Source organism: Pinus tabuliformis, chromosome 1_1 (genome assembly GCF_031772625.1).
Source record: "Pinus tabuliformis cultivar Carrire ecotype Pingquan chromosome 1_1, CPIR1, whole genome shotgun sequence".
NCBI lineage: Eukaryota > Viridiplantae > Streptophyta > Pinopsida > Pinales > Pinaceae > Pinus > Pinus tabuliformis.
In genome coordinates, this window is record NC_142297.1 from 854655803 (window position 1) to 854675090 (window position 19288).

General features: G+C 36.8%; 1 pseudogene; it reads right to left on the reverse strand.

The window, feature by feature from the left end:
• Window positions 1-607: 607 nt before the first annotated feature.
• On the reverse strand, window positions 608-1519 carry LOC149216964 (NAD kinase 2, chloroplastic pseudogene; annotated as a pseudogene).
• Between the last annotated feature and the right edge of the window lie 17769 nt (window positions 1520-19288).

Genomic DNA, 19288 nt, shown 5'->3' on the forward strand with positions numbered 1-19288 from the left:
GATATCTAATCTGATGTCATGAGACAGTTCGGGCTGGCTGCATGAGACCGTTCGGGCTGTAATGAATTAATAAATATACAGTTCTCATTGTTAAATTTATTTTCATTAATGCACCCAAAGATTCCTTAAAAATCTAATCTGATGTCATGAGACAGTTCGGGCTGGTTGCATGAGACAGTGCATGAGACAGTTCGGGCGGGCTGCATGAGACAGTGCATGAGACAGTTCGGGCGGGCTGCATGAGATGTAATGAATTAATAAATATGCAGCTGTTAAATTTATTTTCATTAATGCACCCAACGATTCCTTAAAAGCACTGAGATTTACAAATTTCGATTCCTTAAAAGCACTGAGAGATTTACATACAGGATTCTGTCTGATTTTCAGAAGAACAAATCTTCAAAAGCAGCACAGGTTTTTGGTTCAGATTTTTCCCGAGTTCATGCAAAATACAGGTTTTTTCCACTTCTGATTGTAATTTTGATTACCTGTGCACTTTTTTTAAACAGTTTTTGCCATGTGTTTTTAATATACTCTCTTTTTCTGTTAATGAAAAATACTTTTACACAGAATTTGTTCATCCTGGCTCTAAGTATTTGCAATTTGCTTAGTTGATATAGGTTTGATCGCTTTTTTTAGTCCTATTAGTTGATACGCATGCAGATAGCCTCCCAGCTTGTGCTGGAACGCTGTGCAGTTTAGAAAGACTGGGCACATCATCATCATCATATGCAGCACAAATCTGACTTTCCTGAAAACATTTACTACTTTGATCGCATTCATTTATAGTTGGAAGAGGTTGCTTGCTCATGTAAACAGGGATAAGGTCGCCTCTTGAGAGTTGTTTCCATCTCTTACCTTCAAACAATACCCATGAATTACTTTGAGCAGCACCAGAAATATTCGATTCAAGCTGAGTTGAATTTGGAATTATCATAGGATGAAATGATAGTGAGTGGAAACATATTGCAGTAAAAAGAATGCGTGGGACATTAGGACGCACTATGGAGCTTCCAGCTAATGTAGAATAGGTTGTGATTCTAGTAGGGGTGGCTACTATGATTCCATCAACTTGCACTTTAGTTATAAGGTCGTTGTGCTCATAACATTCATTCTTACAAAGGTAATGATTGGAAACACGATCATCCCCAACTTTATTAAGGACATCAAACACGTTTCCTGGTATAGCTTTCCCATTGTGGAATATCCCATTACCTAGTCGCATTTTGAGTGTTACGTAAACTCCATCTGTTGTAATATTTCCATGAATAATGGACTCCAAATCTCTTCGAAAACCTATAAAATGATGTGCAGTGAAAAATCCCAGAGAACCAAGATTGGAGGAAACCACAGTGGAAACTGTTTCATGAAGTATCAGATCATCCCCATCCAGGCATGCAACTAAATCTTCTCTTTCATGGAGATAACATGCATAATGAATATGGATGGTTTGAGTGAAGTTGAGCCCAGGAAGGATGGAAAACATGTTCTGCACCTCAAGCTTCACTAAAAAATTCATTTTTTTTAAGTTCTCTGGTTCGTAATATTGACAAAACTCCCAGGCACTTTTCTTGCATTTTTGTCTGTGGTAAGCTTATTATATTGACAACTTCCTTTCCTTGCCAATGTCTTCTTCAAACTGTCCATCTGTCTTTTAAGTTCACGAAGTTCTCCACTCTTTTTATTCAAGCGAGAAGTACCTAGTTCAAAAAGGGACACCCATTCGACAATTTTAAGGGTGCTTATTGACTCCTCATATGAATCTGGTTCAGGACTTATGTGCCCAAACATCAAAGGCTTTTCCTTTCCCCCTAATGGAACCTGAAGCAATTGAATCAATTTTCTATTTTGAAATGGCTTGTGGATTTGTATGTTCCGATGCTGCAATAAAATCCCCTCGAGATGAAAGGGACTTGTTTATGTATTGCGCCTCCTTCAAACAATCTCCAGTAACTTCAGGTTTATCCATCCTCTTACTTCCAGCAAGATCTACAAATATGGGGCAGCTATAAAGGTTACAAAGCTACGGGATTTTGCATCATTTAATCATCTATGAGGGTCAACATAGACACAGGTCTCCTAAAATGTCATTCATGTGTATCACTCTTACTTTCTTGCAAGACAATGTGTTATTTAGTAAAAACTACACATCTATGTGTTTGTTTTTTTTAATATATTGTGCCTATATATACCCATTTTGGGGGTTCATGTTTCCAGGCATCCCCATTTCGGAAACTTTTAGATGTTTATGTGTTTTGTCCAACTTAGTCATAGGGAGATTCTTCTATGATTAATTTCAACATCCAATGATTCAAATGTAGCCCTTGAGAGCTTAGGAAGTAGGGACTACTTTTGAAGATCAGGCCATGTGCTCTTCTTAATCTGAAATAAGAAATCCATATCGTCTTTTGTAAAGAAACACAATTACCAAGCCCTTCATAAAAGGGATTCAATACTCGATCATCTAGATATCAGGGTCCTTGTAACTTGGCCATTGCCCCATTAACTTTCCAACTAAGCTTTTCTCTATAGCCAAAAGGGCTTTTCTTTGGAGAGTGGGGGTTTTGATCATTATTTCCAGGAACTCTTCTAACTTCCTCACGAAGTGCTCATGATTTGAGTGCACCTTCCTTCCTTGCTTTGTAGATTCCACAAAAAGGAGTTGGAAATATGCTACCTCCTCCTTGAAATCCTAATCACTAGGAGTTTTGAGATCTGCCTTGGAAAAGAGCTCATCTGAGTAGGGTTGTCTAGCTATTAGTAGAAGAGCAAAGTGGTTTCCAAAAAGTAATTCCTAACCGCAAAAAAGAACTATACTTAATCTTTGCATTCTTTTCCTCTATAACCCCATTATTTTCATTATATAGAATAGGTTGTTATTAGTTTATATCTTCATCTTTTGTTGTGAATGGATTTGTTCATTATCTTTTTTTTTTCTTCAGAAATTATCCACTGCCTCTTTGTGTTTGTTTGAAGGCCTTTCTTCACTGAGAGAAATGCATGCACAACTTTATATCTTTTTTAAAACAAATTGTTATAAATTCATAAATTTGCATAACATGTCTCATATTTCTAGTTACTTCTATGCAATACGGGTGAGAAATTACCACACCACACATTATATAAGCAATTGTGGAAAAAATAATTTCTGGCTCATTTTGGTGCGAGTAACTATTTTCTTCAGGTTATGATTATCATACATGACATTCTATATTTTATTGCTACTAATTTTCTCTAAGCTCATATATCTTTGGTGAAATTTTTATGCAATGTGATAACATTGGAGTTACCAATGGTTTTCAAAGCGTTCTCTATGGACTTGAACCAACCACTTCTTTTTCAGGTTGGTGATGGTTCTTTTTTATTTAAATTTTCTGTGGTTTAGTTTTTGTTGCAGAATAGAAGATTTTGAAGGATGGTTTTCTTCACACCATTAGGTGGCATAAAGACTCATTAATTTCTTCAGTCAGAGTCAAGTCTTGTGATAGCATATAGTAGTAAGGGGATTGCTGAGTTTTCAAAACTTTTGTGTTGTTCCAATCTGCAGTAGGGTTGGAGATTCTATGTTTGGGAATTGTTGGGATGACGTCAATGATGAAACTAAATGATGACAAACATAAATGACACTAAAGAATGCAAGCTATTTTGGATGCAAGAGTTCCCTTTAAAATGAGGCATCATGCCTGGTTCATTATGCACATGGTGCTCCCAGCTGAAAGAAAGTTACATAAAATAGCATTAATAAACCAGATTAGAGCAATTGCCGTAATCTAGAAGATGGTGGTCATGATTTTTGGAGGGACCCATTTGCTATATGAAGGTCTAGACTAGGATACAAGGCCATTTTACAAGTATGTTTATTTTACAGCTCTACTAGCATGTAGTAAATCTTAGGAGTCCTTGGTGCTGCCACAAATCTGTCTAAATTGTCCAACAACTGACTAGGATGGTCACTTTCTAATTTTCACCTTTTGTGGAAAAAGTGACATGCTATCAAATTTGAAGATTGCCCCAAAAGAGAAAATTAAAATTGATAAATTCTGGATTTTCCACTCCATAAATATTCAATGTTCATTTTCGTGATTTCCTTAAGAAAATATTGTAATGAGACAGGATTTGGAATCACTACGGGCTTGATTTTGTATTGTGGTCTAGAATTTCTTTGTTTTCTGCTTTAATTGAATAACAAATTTTGATTTGAAACTGAGCAACAGTGGGTATTTCCTCCCTCACTTTTTCTCCTGACAATTTCAAACAGTCAAAAAGATTTAGGGCATCAGCTACAGCCTCCCAGTGATCCAACTTTCCATCCTCATCCTCACTGATTATCCATCTTGCTTTAAACTATAAGATGTTGAAGCGATGTTAGATCTATTCTTCCAAGTGAAAAATCTGTCCTTACCAATGGAAAGAAATTAAAATTCTAGATATCGACTGGAAGATTTAGATTGTAGCATCAAATCCAAAAGAGATAAATCTGGTCATGTTCCTTCTTCCTGTATACAGAAACAAAAACCTAAACCTATGTCAAGGAAGAAGCATGGTAACGAGGAAAGCCTCCTGAATATTTTTGTGGGTTTGGCTTTCTGAATGATATGGTGTAGCACACTCATATAGCTGTTTCCTATACAAAACAAGTAGGCAACAAGGACACAATAGAGAATTAGTATATTTTTTTAAGTGTCACAGGCCTATGCCTCGTAATCTAGAAACCACATAATGGATTGACACCCATTGAGGTTTGAGGACTCCCAGGCCCGAAATGCAAAACCCTTCCGAAATTTCCAAGAACACAGTTATAATTTGTGCCAAGTTTAGAGATTGAAATTGAAACTTCTGTCAGTGTCCACGAAACACCAAAATAGGTCAAAAGGATTGATGACTAAAAGTCAGCCAGTAGGACAACAAATAGTTAACTCCTCTGTTTCACCCATAGATCCAATTTAAGGCATTGTTCTTATTGATTGGGTGAGGTATTTTAAAGGAATCTTCTCATAGCCATCAAGGAGGTAGCTGGGCTTAAAGAGTGTGGATTTGCGCGACAGCAGCACTCAGCCAGAATACTTCTCTTGATTAAAATGTCTCTCCCCTGTAGGGGTCTATACCAGAGGCTCTTCTATTTATCTAGCTAGGAAGTCGAAGTCCAGTCACAACCTTTTTTATAAACCTTTCATCCGGGCAAGGAACCAATTCTGTTGTAAGGGTGGTCCATTGCTTATAGAATTTTTTGCTTTGCTGCATATGGAAATATAATGAAATCTAAGTGTAGCAGTGGTGGGCTATATTACTACTAGCCCCTTCTTTCCAACACATAAACATAAAGCAAGCGATCAGTTTACTTTTTATTTCCCCCTTGCTAGGCATACTACTGTCTCGGGTTTGTGTTGAAGGTTAAAATACAAACACATTTAATAATAAAGGAGACTAGAAGCAACTAATAGTTTGAGTTGGTAGCAGGTAGTTCAAGTTTTTTGTTTCTTCTTCTTAGGGGGCTTGAGGGGGATAAATCTGATTTTTGGGGTTTGTGGAAATAATAACATAAACAAGCTATTGTATTTCCCAATGCAGAATCTCGATGCAGATGGAATGCAGGGATGATTGATAAACCCTGGAAGCAGGTATACTCCACAGAAAATCTTGGCCTCTGAAGGTTCATTTTGGTTTGGATACTGCACACCTGTAGCATATAATCTCACAGAATCAGCTAACTAGAGATCCCAATTAGTCTATTCCTCCTGTAATTCAGTGGAACCTTGTTGTGATTTCATTTCTTGGTATTGCTAAGGCCAATACAGATGTATAACAGCCCCCGACCTGGAATTGTTGGTTAAAAATTGATGGGTTTTAGGCTTGATTGGACAAAGTTTGATGAAAATTAAGGAAATACAGGTTTCCTGCTAAGTCTTCGACAAATGTCCTAAGAATGTGAGCGTAAAAATTCACCAGGGAATTAGAATTTCAAGTGTAAGAATATATTTGAGGCTCTGCAACTGGAACATCAGCTTCTTGTTGCTGATGCATATGGAAAGAATTCATATCTGCATCTGTGTCCAATGATACATGATAATCATGACTTCCATCCTGATAGAATGTGTTAACGTCAGGTCCTTCATTTTCCTGCCCAACAACATCAACAGTATCCGAACCAATATTGACTTCACCATGAGCCTCGACTCTAAGCCTCTTTTTGTAGTCCTCCATCTCCCTCTTGTACCTCTCCCTCTCACGCCGACTTTGTTCAATGTATGGCAGTTTTTCATTGTCTGAATACAGTATGGACCTCCCACTATGCTGTTAACGGGAGAGGGGGGGCGGTCGTATTTGATATTGGCCATTGGATGACCAATGTCAAATTGCATAAACGTCGTCAGATATAATGTGAAGAACCCTGAGTTGGAACATTGATTACGAACCCCTATGACATTAGTGAGGGAGCGGGGGTCCGCATTGTGTCTTGACCATCCATTTTCAACATGTATCCACCGTTGGATGTTAGGACCCTTCTGTCAATGTCGAGTTGGAACCATGCTAAGGGAGTTTGGAACCTGGAATATTAGATTGTGAGGAGCTTGTTAATGGACCAACAATTCGATGTCCAAGGACGATTTTAGAAATTGTATAGGGTTGATATGAGCTATCAGATCTAAGATCAACCAACATAACCACTGTTTGATATTTTAAACTACCAATGGTCGATAAACCGAAGGGACCCTTGAGGTTATGTGGGGTCAACAATAACGCATTTATTAATTTATTTAAAATATTGTAAGATGGGTTATATATATATATATATGTTGTTTTGCGTTCATGCAATATGAAAAGAGAAGTGGTGGGCTCCGTGTAATTTATTTAAAAACATAAATATGTTATATGTATGACCCTTTTGGGTTGTCACTAGAACTGTGAGCTATTGAGGGTTGGGTTTCATATTTATTTATTATTTATGAATATTTACATAGAGGGGATATACTTTGGTCCATAAGTGTTAAGTTTATATGTTATTTAAATGATTTTCATATTTATATATAGATTAATAATTGGATAATATTTATATAATCAATTAATATATAAACAAAAACATATATATTTATATATCTTAAATAAAACAATATATGAAAATATATGAAATTGTGTGTGGGGTCAGAAAGAAGTTAGCATGTTGGCTAGTTGGAGAAAGAGGCCAAAAAGCTTGTTTACTTCCAATAAGGAACCAAGGAAATCCTAAAGAGAAGAGTGAGAATCACAAGGAATAGGTAAAAATATGGAAGTACAAGAAAATACAAGTACTTTTGACAGGAAAATTAGTTATAGATTTTGAAATATAGTTACAACATTGAGGAAAGTAGGTAGAATTGGAATTTTCTCGGTATGGAGAATTTGACGAAAATTATGCAAACTTAAAAAGACCGTAAGTTACAGCTCACAAATAAGAATTGGGCATATAACAAATAATTAGAATGACAATTTCAGGATGATTATAACTTCCTACCCAAAAATTTGAATTGAAGGTTAAATTTTTGGAAAATTTTGAAGAAAATCTACAAGAGTCTTCACATGTTAAAATGTCATAATAGGTTACAATATTTCAAAGGTCATATATTTTAGCCTGGGGATTGGAATAACACAAGTAGATAGTCAATACAAAGAAATTGACGAAGAGGACAACCTGGAAAATCTAGAATTCTTAAGTCAATGATCAATTTGAACAAAATATTTAGGAAACACTATAAGTAAATTTTCAGGGAAAATTTCCTAGTAACATATAGGAGTCAAAAATATGCCCAAGGACCTTAGAGTGAAGAGGAAGTAGTTAGGGTTACAAACATAAGCATGAATGATGTTAAAAAAACTAATGATCATGTAGTGGACCAACCTAAGGGTAGGGATTTGGAAGAAACAATCAAAAATCTCAAATTGGAATTTCTCAACTATAAAGATGACAATGAGAAGCTGATAAAAGATAAACAACATATTAGAAACCAAATATTTAAGAGTTTAAACAAAATTTAGAGTGAATTGACATAGAAAACTGAGTCCAGATTAGCTTATGAGCAAAGTGCATGGTTTATGATGAGAGGTATCGGAAGGTCAAGTCACTCCAAAATTGTTTCTTATCAACACTATCACTCAGCTAGGAAAACAAGTAAAAGGGATTATTTTACTATCGAATCTGATAATATCCATATTTTTTCAACACTTAGAGAAGTTAGAAGAAGAGCAGAAAAGCAAAGCTAAGAAAAATTAAGGCCCCCATATTTAATGGCGAAAATAAGAAAAGGGAAGACGAAAATACCTGGTTGCTAGAGATGAGGAAATATCTTTAATTGTTACACTATTCTTCGAATTTAGAGTCTAGAATTATCATATATCACTTGAATGGAAAGTTGAATCTCTGGTGGAAATATCTTTAATTGTTACACTATTTCTCAATACCTCTGCCTCTGATCACTACCCCATCACTCTAACTTTGGAAACCCACTGTCCTCTTGGCCCTATTCCATTTAAATACAACCCTCTTTGGAATCAGATTCCTGTAGCCAGAGAAATTGTTTAGATGACCTGGAGCCAGCATGTGGAAAGTTCGCCATGCTTTATTTGGGAAACCAAATTAAAAAGAACCAAGCAGATTTTAAAAGATTGGGCCAAAGATAATTATCAGGAGCCAGAGGAGATCAAAAAGAAAGTCAAGAATGAATTAGAAGGTGTGCAGTCAAGGATCGAAGAGCATGGATTATCGCAGCAAAATAAGGAGCAAGAAAGTGTATTATACGCACAACTGAGTCACATTAATAGGGAGGAAGAAACCAAGTGGCATTTAAAATCTAGACAATTATGGCTTCAAGGAGGAGACAAAAATACAGGCTACTTCCACAAACAGGCGACTGCTCAAAAGCTCAGGAACGATGTAAACACAATCCTGGACAGCGAAGGAAATCGGCACAGCACTCAAGAAACCATAAGGAAGGCTTCCTCCAAGCACTACAGGGACCTCCTAACTGAAATCAAAGGGGCAGAAGACTATTCCGACTTGCTCCAGCATCTGCCCAAAGGAGTCAGTAAGGAGATGAACGACAACCTTAGCAAGGAAATTAAAGAAGAGGAAATTAAAAGAGCAATCTGGAGTCTACACCTTGATAAGGCGCTTGGGCCTGACGGATTCCCCATCTGTTTTTTCAGGGAGTTCTAGACTCTGATAAAAAAGGACCTGACAAAGATGATTCGATGGGCACAAAGAAAAGGGAAAATAGGAGGATTCACCAATTCCACCTTTCTTGCCCTCATACCTAAGGAAAATCGGTGCTCTTCCTTTTCCAGATTCCGACCCATTTCCCTCTGCAATTCCTCCTACAAAATTCTATCCAAAATCTTAGCTACGAGACTCAAACCCCTCCTTCCCTCCATGATTTTTGAAATTCAAGGAGGTTTCCTGCCCAACAAACATATCACTGATTCCATTCTCCTTGTCTAAGAAGCCATCCACTCGAGTTTATCCAGGAAAGAGAAAGGATTTGTTCTAAAACTCAATATGGCGAATGCCTTCGATAGAGTAAGGCATTCCTTCCTTATTGTTGTCATAAAAAAGATGGGCTTCGAATCTCCCTTCATTAATATTATTGTAGCTTGTATCTCTAGGCCATGGATCTCCCCCCTGATCAACGGTAGGCCAGGTGAAGCATTCCAATCTTCCCGAGGTCTCAGACAGGGTTGTCTCCTCTCTCCCTACCTCTTCATCCTCATGGCAGAATCCTTCAATCAAGCTTTCGACCACAATCAGAGAGTGGGCCTTATAACTGGTATCAAATTCGGGAATGGAGCAAAAAACATTAATCACTCACAGTTTGCTGATGATACCTTATTAATTGGGGGAGCCTCCAACATAATAGCAAGGCAATTCAAGAAACTCCTTGACCAATCTATGGGGTACTCTGGAGGCTTGGTCAATCAGCTCAAAAGCTGTATATATGAATGGAACACTTCAAATCAGGTTATCCATAGCATTGCAAACATATTTGGTGTCACATGCAAGCTGGAATGGACCCACTTTTCCTATCTGGGCATGCCAATGAGCTTGGGCCCTTTGAAGGCTAAAACTTGGAACGGAATCATTGACAAGGTAAAGAGAAAAGTGCAGCAATGGGGAACTCAGATTTTTGTCTTTTTACATCCTTTGCAGCTTCTGGAAGTGTGTAGGAACTCGGTTTGACTGGTTTTTTACCTTTATCCTTCGGTTGTTTGCCTATTTCTATCGATCTTGTATCCCAACCCTAGAGCATCTAGTGGCTTGGCACTTCGAGCCTTCCGTGGGAATTTTGGTTTTTTGGTTTGTCCAGTCAACTCTTTGGTTGTTTTCTGCACTTGTCTAGTGGTTGATAAAACCTTTTGTTGCGTGCTTTGAGCAAACCACTTGTTGAGCGTTTGGCTTTCACTTCACTTTGTTTTGGGCTTAGATCACATAGTTCATTCGAGTCTTTGCGAGCTTTTGGACAGATTGTCTTGGTGTTTCGGATTTGGTTCTACTTGCATTGAGTGAATTTGTTTGTTTACTTGTGTGATCATCTCTCAAACTTGTCTATATGCATTATGCCATTTTACAAAGAAAGAAAAACAAATGATCTTGTTGCATTACATTAGTTAGCATTTTGCATTGTTATTAGCAATTAGTCACTTTTAAAAAGAAAAGAAAAAATTTTCATTTCTTGTTATTAGTTGCATTAGGATCTTTGTTGATTGCTTAGTGATCATTTTGTTTGTGTAAAGATCTCAACTCTCCTGTAGATAGCATTCATTGAACGAAATGATTTATTTTGGCATATAGTTTGCATGCAGGAAATTTTTGAGAGATCACATACGGTAGGACCTAAAAACTGAAACATAATTGAAGATAAATTGTAAAATGAACTCAATGAACCTAACAACGCATTGGAACTTAACGCAAAAATTCTAGAGGTCTAGGCTAGAGACGTGTTCCGGCGTCGTAAAGCCTGGTAGCTTATCGTCGAGTGGTTGGGTGATTCCTCCACGGTGAAACGATAAGTGCCAGTACGGATTGTGCTCCCACGTACCGTCGAGTATATATTGGGAGACCCCTATAGGCTTAAAACCTTTTATCCATAGGAAGCCGAGTCTGCCGCCTTACAAGCCGTAATGCACTGAACACAGCATTCGGGAAGATTGACTGCCGTACGGGAAGTCCTTGGTTTTCATCTGATTGCCAAGGTGTATAAGCAGTTTTACGGATTGTTTGGTAAACCTCTTGCCTAGTTCTCCAGAGTAGTCACTTTTGATCCTTTTCGGACTCCTTAAAAGAAAAGGTGCCAGTGAGCGTCTTGTCATTTCGTGCTCATTAAATATTCGAAGGAGACTAGAGTCATCTTTTTGTCCTTTTCTCGACTCTTAAAACATGAAAATGTCAAGTTCAGTGTCTTAAAATTTATTTGGCCACGATAACATATTACCCGGTTAGATTTTGTTTGCGTTAGTCTGAGTAGGGTTTTGTCTCGTTAGATTCCCTAGGGTTTTGTGAAGTCCCATCCTGGCGGAATTACCAATTTTGTCTTCCAAGATACCGGTTGTGAGTGAAACTCTTTCTATTGTTCCAAGTATACAACCGCTCAATTCTCGTGCTCCAGGCGACGAGACTTACCAGTTTCATTGGAACCCTGTTTGGGAACCTTCTGAAAACGGTATCCCTTTTTGGGAATACACTTCTCCTCGGGTTCCACCACCACCATTTCCTTCCGACATGGAAGACACATCCCCTACTACAACTGACGAATCCGGTGCGCCAGGTGGCGAAATTCCCACCGCAACGGAATCTACACCTGTTAGTAGAACTCCTGCTACTGGGGGACTACCTCCTCGCTATAGAGCAATAAGCAATGTTATGTCGTCTCCTTTCCCGGGTTCTATCTGGTCACAACTCACTTTTTCCAACACGGAGCCTTTGACTCCACAAAGTCGCAGTACAACTGTTACCTCAGTCACAACCCCTCCAACGGTATCTGTGGCTTCTTCGACTCCCATTTTTAGTCGACCTTCGGCCTCTTTATTCGGAGTCTTTGATCCCACATCGAATGTCCCACCTGAAGGCCAATACGATCAGTATCTACCACCTCTCGGGACCTGGACGGGTCTACCGGCTATTGAAATTTCAGTCCCGTTGTCAATTGATTGGGGTTCCACCTTTTATCATGGTGGCCAAGCATTGTATGCGCAACCCGAAAAACCACCTCAGCAAAACCTACAAGGACAATCCTTTCAAGGAAACCCTTTTGCCTCTGGTGGCCCATTTTTCACCTCTCATACTCAACCTACTGGTAATCCAGGTCAACCTTCTGTTCAACAAGCTCAACCTGGTATCCAGCAAGGTTCTCCTACTGGACAAACTGGTCAATCATTTGTTAACCCAAATCAACCCAATGTCCAGTATGCTCAAATATCTGGACAAGCTGCCCAACCCCTTGGTCAGCCCACTGTCCAGTACAATCAACCTTCTGGACAAGCTGCTCAACCACTTGGTCAGCCCACTGTCCAGTATACTCAACCTTCTGGGCAAGCCGGTCAGCCTCAAACACAATTAGGCCAACCAACTGCCCAGCCCACTCAGCCATCTGGTCTGTTAGGACAACCTTCAGCTGTACAACAACAAATCCAATCCCAGCAGGTAGGCCAACCTCAGTATCAGCAGGTACAACCTTCCGGGCAGGTAAGCCAACCTCAGTATCAGCAAGGTTATCCTTCTGGCCAGATAGCCCAACCTACAGGACAGCCTACTGGCGCTGCTCAATCCGGTCCTTGGCCCCAAGCGGGATCCCAAAACCCATCTGGTCTTCAAATGCAGGCTGGAGCTCAATCCCAAACATTTTATCAAACTCAGGCTGGTTCTCAAACTCAATCAGGGGTCCCGCCACCGTATGGTTACCAACAACCTCAAGGGCAACCTTTGTTTGCCCCATACCAGAATTACCAACAACTGCAGGCGAATCCTTTGCAGAATTATCAACAACCATATGGCGCTTCTGCAGGATCGTTTGGTAATCCATGGAACGCTGGGGGGCAGATGTACTCTCTTATGGATGGCTGCGACCATACCACATACATCATGTACTTAAGCTATCAGTTGTATCTCTCGATGCAGATTCTCCGCGGCGGCTACATATGTTCTTGTAAAGCATTTCACCCCTCTCTCTCTCTCGGGCCTCATGCTTTAGGGGGCATCTGTTACACAGTAATTTGTCACCGTTGGTCACCGTCCCTGTTACCCCTTTCCCGCACGGTGGAGGACTCATTCCGGGACCTATGAGCAGTGACATAACTTAAAAACACTTGCATTATGTTCTCCTCAGTATGGACTTCATTTGCCCTGAAGAATCAGATAAGCCCTCAAATTAAAATCTTCTGAACTATTTTGAGCCTACAAAGGGATCAAATTTCTAAGGTGCATGCTTTTCGTTTACATCCATCTTAACTCTAGATTTAGTGAGCATAGAGGGGGATTTAATTTCTTGATGATAATGTTAGAGTTTGTTCTATTTGTAGAGTTTGTGAAATCTTACAAAGACCCGGGATTTCACACGAGTGAGAGAGACAATTTTCTTGATGTGGTTTATAAACATGTATATGCATCTCCTTGATAGGGATGAGTAAGTGGAGGGATATGGAGATGAGTATGAGATTGTTTTGTGTGAGAAATCCATCACAACTTGCTAGATTTCTCACTCTACAATGTTTCTATGTGCTTGAGTTTGCGCTAAAAGGAAATCTAACACATGTTAGGTTTTCTTTTACATTGAAATGTTGTTAATCTAGCACACATTAGACTTATTTAGTCCTAAAATTTTGTTACGTTCTTGTGTTTGTGCTAGAAGGAAATATAGCATGTGTTAGATTTCTTTCAAATTTAGATGTGTTTGTGTTTCTGTTGGAAGAAAATTTAACGCAAGCTAGATTTCTTAGACTCTACAATGTTGTTGTTGGCAACGTGCTTGTACTTGTGGTAGACATAAATGTAGCACTTGCTAGATTTCTCAATTTACAATGTTTCTATGTGCTCAAGTTTGCGCTAAAAAGAAATCTAACACATGTTAGATTTTATTTTACATTGCAATGTTGTTAATTTAGCACACATTAGACTTATTTAGTCCTACAATGTTGTTATGTTCTTGTGTTTTTGCTTGAGGGTAATATAACATGTGTTATATTTCTTTCAAATTAGAATGTGCTTATTTGTGTTGGAAGAAAATTTAAAACAGTTTATAATTCTTATACACTACAATGTTGTTGTTGGCAACTTGCTTGTATTTGTGGTATACATAAATCTAACACTTGCTAGATTTCTCATTCTACAATGTTTCTATGTGCTTGAGTTTGCGCTAAAATGAAATCTAACACATGTTAGATTTTCTTTTACATTGCAATGTTGTTAATCTAGCACACATTAGACTTATTTAGTCCGACAATGTTGTTATGTACTTGTGGTTGTGATAGAAGGAAATATAACACGTGTTAGATTTCTTTCAAATTTAAATGTGCTTGTGTTTGTGTTGGAAACAAATTTAACACAAGCTAGATTTCTTATACTCTACAATGTTGTTGTTAGCAACGTGCTTGTATTTGTGGTAGACATAAATCTAGCACTTGCTAAATTTCTCACTCTACAATGTTTCTATGTGCTTGAGTTTTCTTTAAAAGGAAATCTAACACATGTTAGATTTTCTTTTACATTGCAATATTGTTAATCTAGCACACGCTAGACTTATTTAGTCCTACAATGTTGTTATGTATTTCTGTTTGGGCTAGAAGGAAATATAGCATGTGTTAGATTTATTTCAAATTTAAATGTGCTTGTGTTTGTGTTGGAAGAAAAATTAAACAAGCTAGATTTCTTATACTCTACAATGTTGTTGTTGGCAACGTGCTTGTATTTGTGGTAGACATAAATTTAGCACTTGCTAGATTTGTCACTCTATAATGTTTCTATGTGCTTGAATTTGTACTAAAAGTAAATCTAACACATGTTAGATTTTCTTTTACATTGCAATGTTGTTAATCTAGCACACATTAGACTTATTTAGTCCTACAATGTTGTTATGTTCTTGTGTTTGTGCTAGAAGGAAATATAGCATGTGTTAGATCTATTTTCAATTTAAATGTGCTTGTGTTGGTGTTGGCAATGTGTTTGTATTTGTGGTAGACATAAATCTAACACTTACTAGATATCTCAATCTACAATGTTTCTATGTGCTTGAGTTTGCGCTAAAAGGAAATCTAACACATGTTAGATTTTCTTTACCATTGCAATGTTGTTAATCTAGAACACATTAGACTTATTTAGTCCTAAAATTTTGTTATGTTCTTGTGTTTGTGTTGGAAGAAAATTTAACACAAGCTAGATTTCTTATACTCTACAATGTTGTTGTTGGCAACATGCTTGTATTTGTGGTAGACATAAATCTAGCACTTGCTAGATTTCTCACTCTTCAATGTTTCTATGTGCTCATGTTTGCGCTAAAAGGAAATCTAACACATGTTAGATTTTATTTTACATTGCAATGTTGTTAATCTAGTACACATTAGACTTATTTAGTCCTACAATGTTGTTATGTTCTTGTGTTTGTGCTCGAAGGAAATATAACATGTGTTAGATTTCTTTCAAATTCAAATCTGCTTGTCTTGTGTTGGAAGAGAATTTAACACAATATTATTCTTAATGGGCCTTGTAATCAAACGAGTGATTTGAGGGGTGTGATTATGAAGGGGCCTAGATCAACAACCTAAGACCACCCTGCTACGAAACTCAAAAAAATGACTACGGGCCTACTGCAGAACACAAAAAAAGTCTCTGGGCCTGCTGCAAAACTCAAAAAAACATTGTTTAGGGGGTCAAAACTGCTTCGGAAGTTCAAGACCTAATCTTGGGTAATTGGGCATTTTTAGACAAGAATATCTCAAACATTTTGGATCTTGTAGCAAAATCAATCTTCTGATAAAGCTGAGTGAAGGCTTCTAAGGAGAAAGGGGCACTATTTTCCACAGGGGGAGACATCATCATCTGGTTTATGGAGTGGCCAGTTATCTAGAGAGATGACTTAGAAATCGTCAGTACCTTGAAGTCTGCATGCATCAATGGCAGGTTTCTCGCCTATCCTCATTTCCCTACTCATTGGCCAGATGAGAGGTACTCCCATGAGTCCTAGACCACATGGGTAGGATGTATCAGTAGGAGAAGGATGAACCATTCTAGCACACATTAGACTTATTTAGTCCTACAATGTTGTTATGTTCTTGTGTTTGTGCTAGAAGGAAATATAGCATGTGTTAGATCTATTTTCAATTTAAATGTGCTTGTGTTGGTGTTGGCAATGTGTTTGTATTTGTGGTAGACATAAATCTAACACTTACTAGATATCTCAATCTACAATGTTTCTATGTGCTTGAGTTTGCGCTAAAAGGAAATCTAACACATGTTAGATTTTCTTTACCATTGCAATGTTGTTAATCTAGAACACATTAGACTTATTTAGTCCTAAAATTTTGTTATGTTCTTGTGTTTGTGTTGGAAGAAAATTTAACACAAGCTAGATTTCTTATACTCTACAATGTTGTTGTTGGCAACATGCTTGTATTTGTGGTAGACATAAATCTAGCACTTGCTAGATTTCTCACTCTTCAATGTTTCTATGTGCTCATGTTTGCGCTAAAAGGAAATCTAACACATGTTAGATTTTATTTTACATTGCAATGTTGTTAATCTAGTACACATTAGACTTATTTAGTCCTACAATGTTGTTATGTTCTTGTGTTTGTGCTCGAAGGAAATATAACATGTGTTAGATTTCTTTCAAATTCAAATCTGCTTGTCTTGTGTTGGAAGAGAATTTAACACAACCTATACTTCTTATACTCTACAATGTTGTTGTTGGCAATGTGGTTATATCTGTGGTAGACATAAATCTAGCACTTGATAGATTTCTCACTCTACAATGTTTCTATGTGATTGATTTTGTGCTAAAAGGAAATCTAACACATGTTAGATTTTCTTTTTACATTGCACTGTTGTTAATCTAGCACACATTAGACTTATTTAGTCCTACAATGTTGTTAAGTTCTTGTGTTTGTGCTAGAAGGAAATATAACATGTGTTAGATTTTTTTCAAATTTAAATGTGCTTGTGTTTGTTTTGGAAGAAAATTTAACACAAGCTAGATTTCTTATACTCTACAATGTTGTTGTTGGCAATGTACTTGTATTTGTGGTAGACATAAATCTACTACTTACTAGATTTCTCACTCTACAATGTTTCTATGTGCTTGAGTTTGCGCTAAAAGGAAATCTAACACATGTTACATTTTATTTTACATTGCAATGTTGTTAATCTATCACACATTAGACTTATTTAGTCCTACAATGTTGTTATGTTCTTGTGTTTATGCTTGAAGGAAATATAACATGTGTTAGATTTCTTTCAAATTAAAATGTGCTTGTGTTTGTGTTGGAAGAAAATTTAACACAATCTAGAATTCTTATACTCTACAATGTTGTTGTTAGAAACATACTTGTATTTATGGTAGACATAAATACAACACTTGCTAGATTTCTCATCCTACAATGTTTCTAGGAGCTTGAGTTTGCACTAAGAGGAAATCTAACACATGTTCTACATTTGAATAGCTATTATTGTGAGTTCTACACTTGTTATTGTTCTTGTTCATTTTGTTACGCATACAATGATGCGAGTAGTTATAGTATTTATAAATTCGTATTTTCTTCAATAAATGAAGAATGTGATAATAATATTTTACTTTATTTTCAGAAACCATGGACTATGAAGCTAGTGAGAATTCAAAGGAAGCATCCAAGGAAAAAGGAAGTTCAAGAAACACAACACCAAATTCTTTAAATGGTATGAGAATTTTAAATTAGTTTATACTTTGTTACAATTGTTAGACATATGATAATAAGTGGTTGTTGATTAATAAAAACCATGGAAATGGCCTTAGGAGTGGTTTTTTAATGAGGACAACCCATACCAACATGGGTAATTTTTTTTCCCGAGCAATTTTAGCTAGGTGATAACTATTGGCATCATATAGTAAACTTGCATAACATATGTACTTATTTATTATTGTGCGTGTAAATGGAAATCGTGTATTATAAGGTTGTTTAATAATATTTGGTATTTCATGTCTTCCATATTCTTTTTTTTCTAGAAACTGTGGAAACTGGTGTGCGTGAAATTCGAAGTAAAGTAGTGAAGAGAAAAAGAAAAACAAGTGATAGACAAACGATGCCTCCTTCAACTGGTATGGTGGTTTTATATTTTTTGTACTTTTTTAGAAATGGTTGGATTAGGTGGTTTCTTTTCATAGCAATTTTACCCAGGTGATAACTTTTGGTGTCATATAGTAAACTTGCATTAAAATATGTACTCATTTATTATTGTGCATGTAAATGGAAATCATGTATTATAAGGTTGTTTAATAATATTTGGTATTTTATGTAGTCAATATTTTTTTTTTTTAGAAACTGTGGAATCTGGTGTGCCTGAAATTCGAAGTAAAGTAGTGAAGAAGAAACAAAAAATAAGTGATATACAAACGATGCCTCCTTCAAATGGTATGTGGTTTTATATTTTATGTACACTCTCTTAGAAATGGTTAGATTATGTGATTTTTCAATATTTAAAAGAACATTATGTGACAATATTTAAAATTATATTTTCAATTTGATTCATGCAAATATTTTTTGTTGTTGTTATTTGCAGAATTGGTCGGCCCTAAAGCAAATGAAATGTTACAACTATCACTTAAGAAAAAGAAAAGTTATTCAACTCAAATGGCAGCATCAATAACACCTTCTACTTCTACTTTTGAAATGATTAAAAAATACAATACAACTAATAAATATGAGTTTGTGCAAGACTGGTACATCCAAATAGAAGCTCCCCTGAATATGTTTCCTGATATGTATCTATTTGGATCAATAGATGGAAAAGAACCAGAGATATTAGGAATAATAATTAATTGCTATGCTTGCAATGAAAATGACATTGACTTTCAAGTGGAAATGATTAAAGAAAATGAGGTAAAATTAATTTCATGTCAAGTAGAGTATACAAATTTTAGACCAGATTTGATTGAAGCTTCAAGTACTGATTCAACAAATACGATAAAGAATTCAATGTTCAAGTTGGATAACTATGAGAGCTTATCTAAATCTGGACTAACTAGTTGCGCAGATCTTTTAAAACGCATTGCCACCGTTTTGAGATATCGCTATGTAAGAAGTA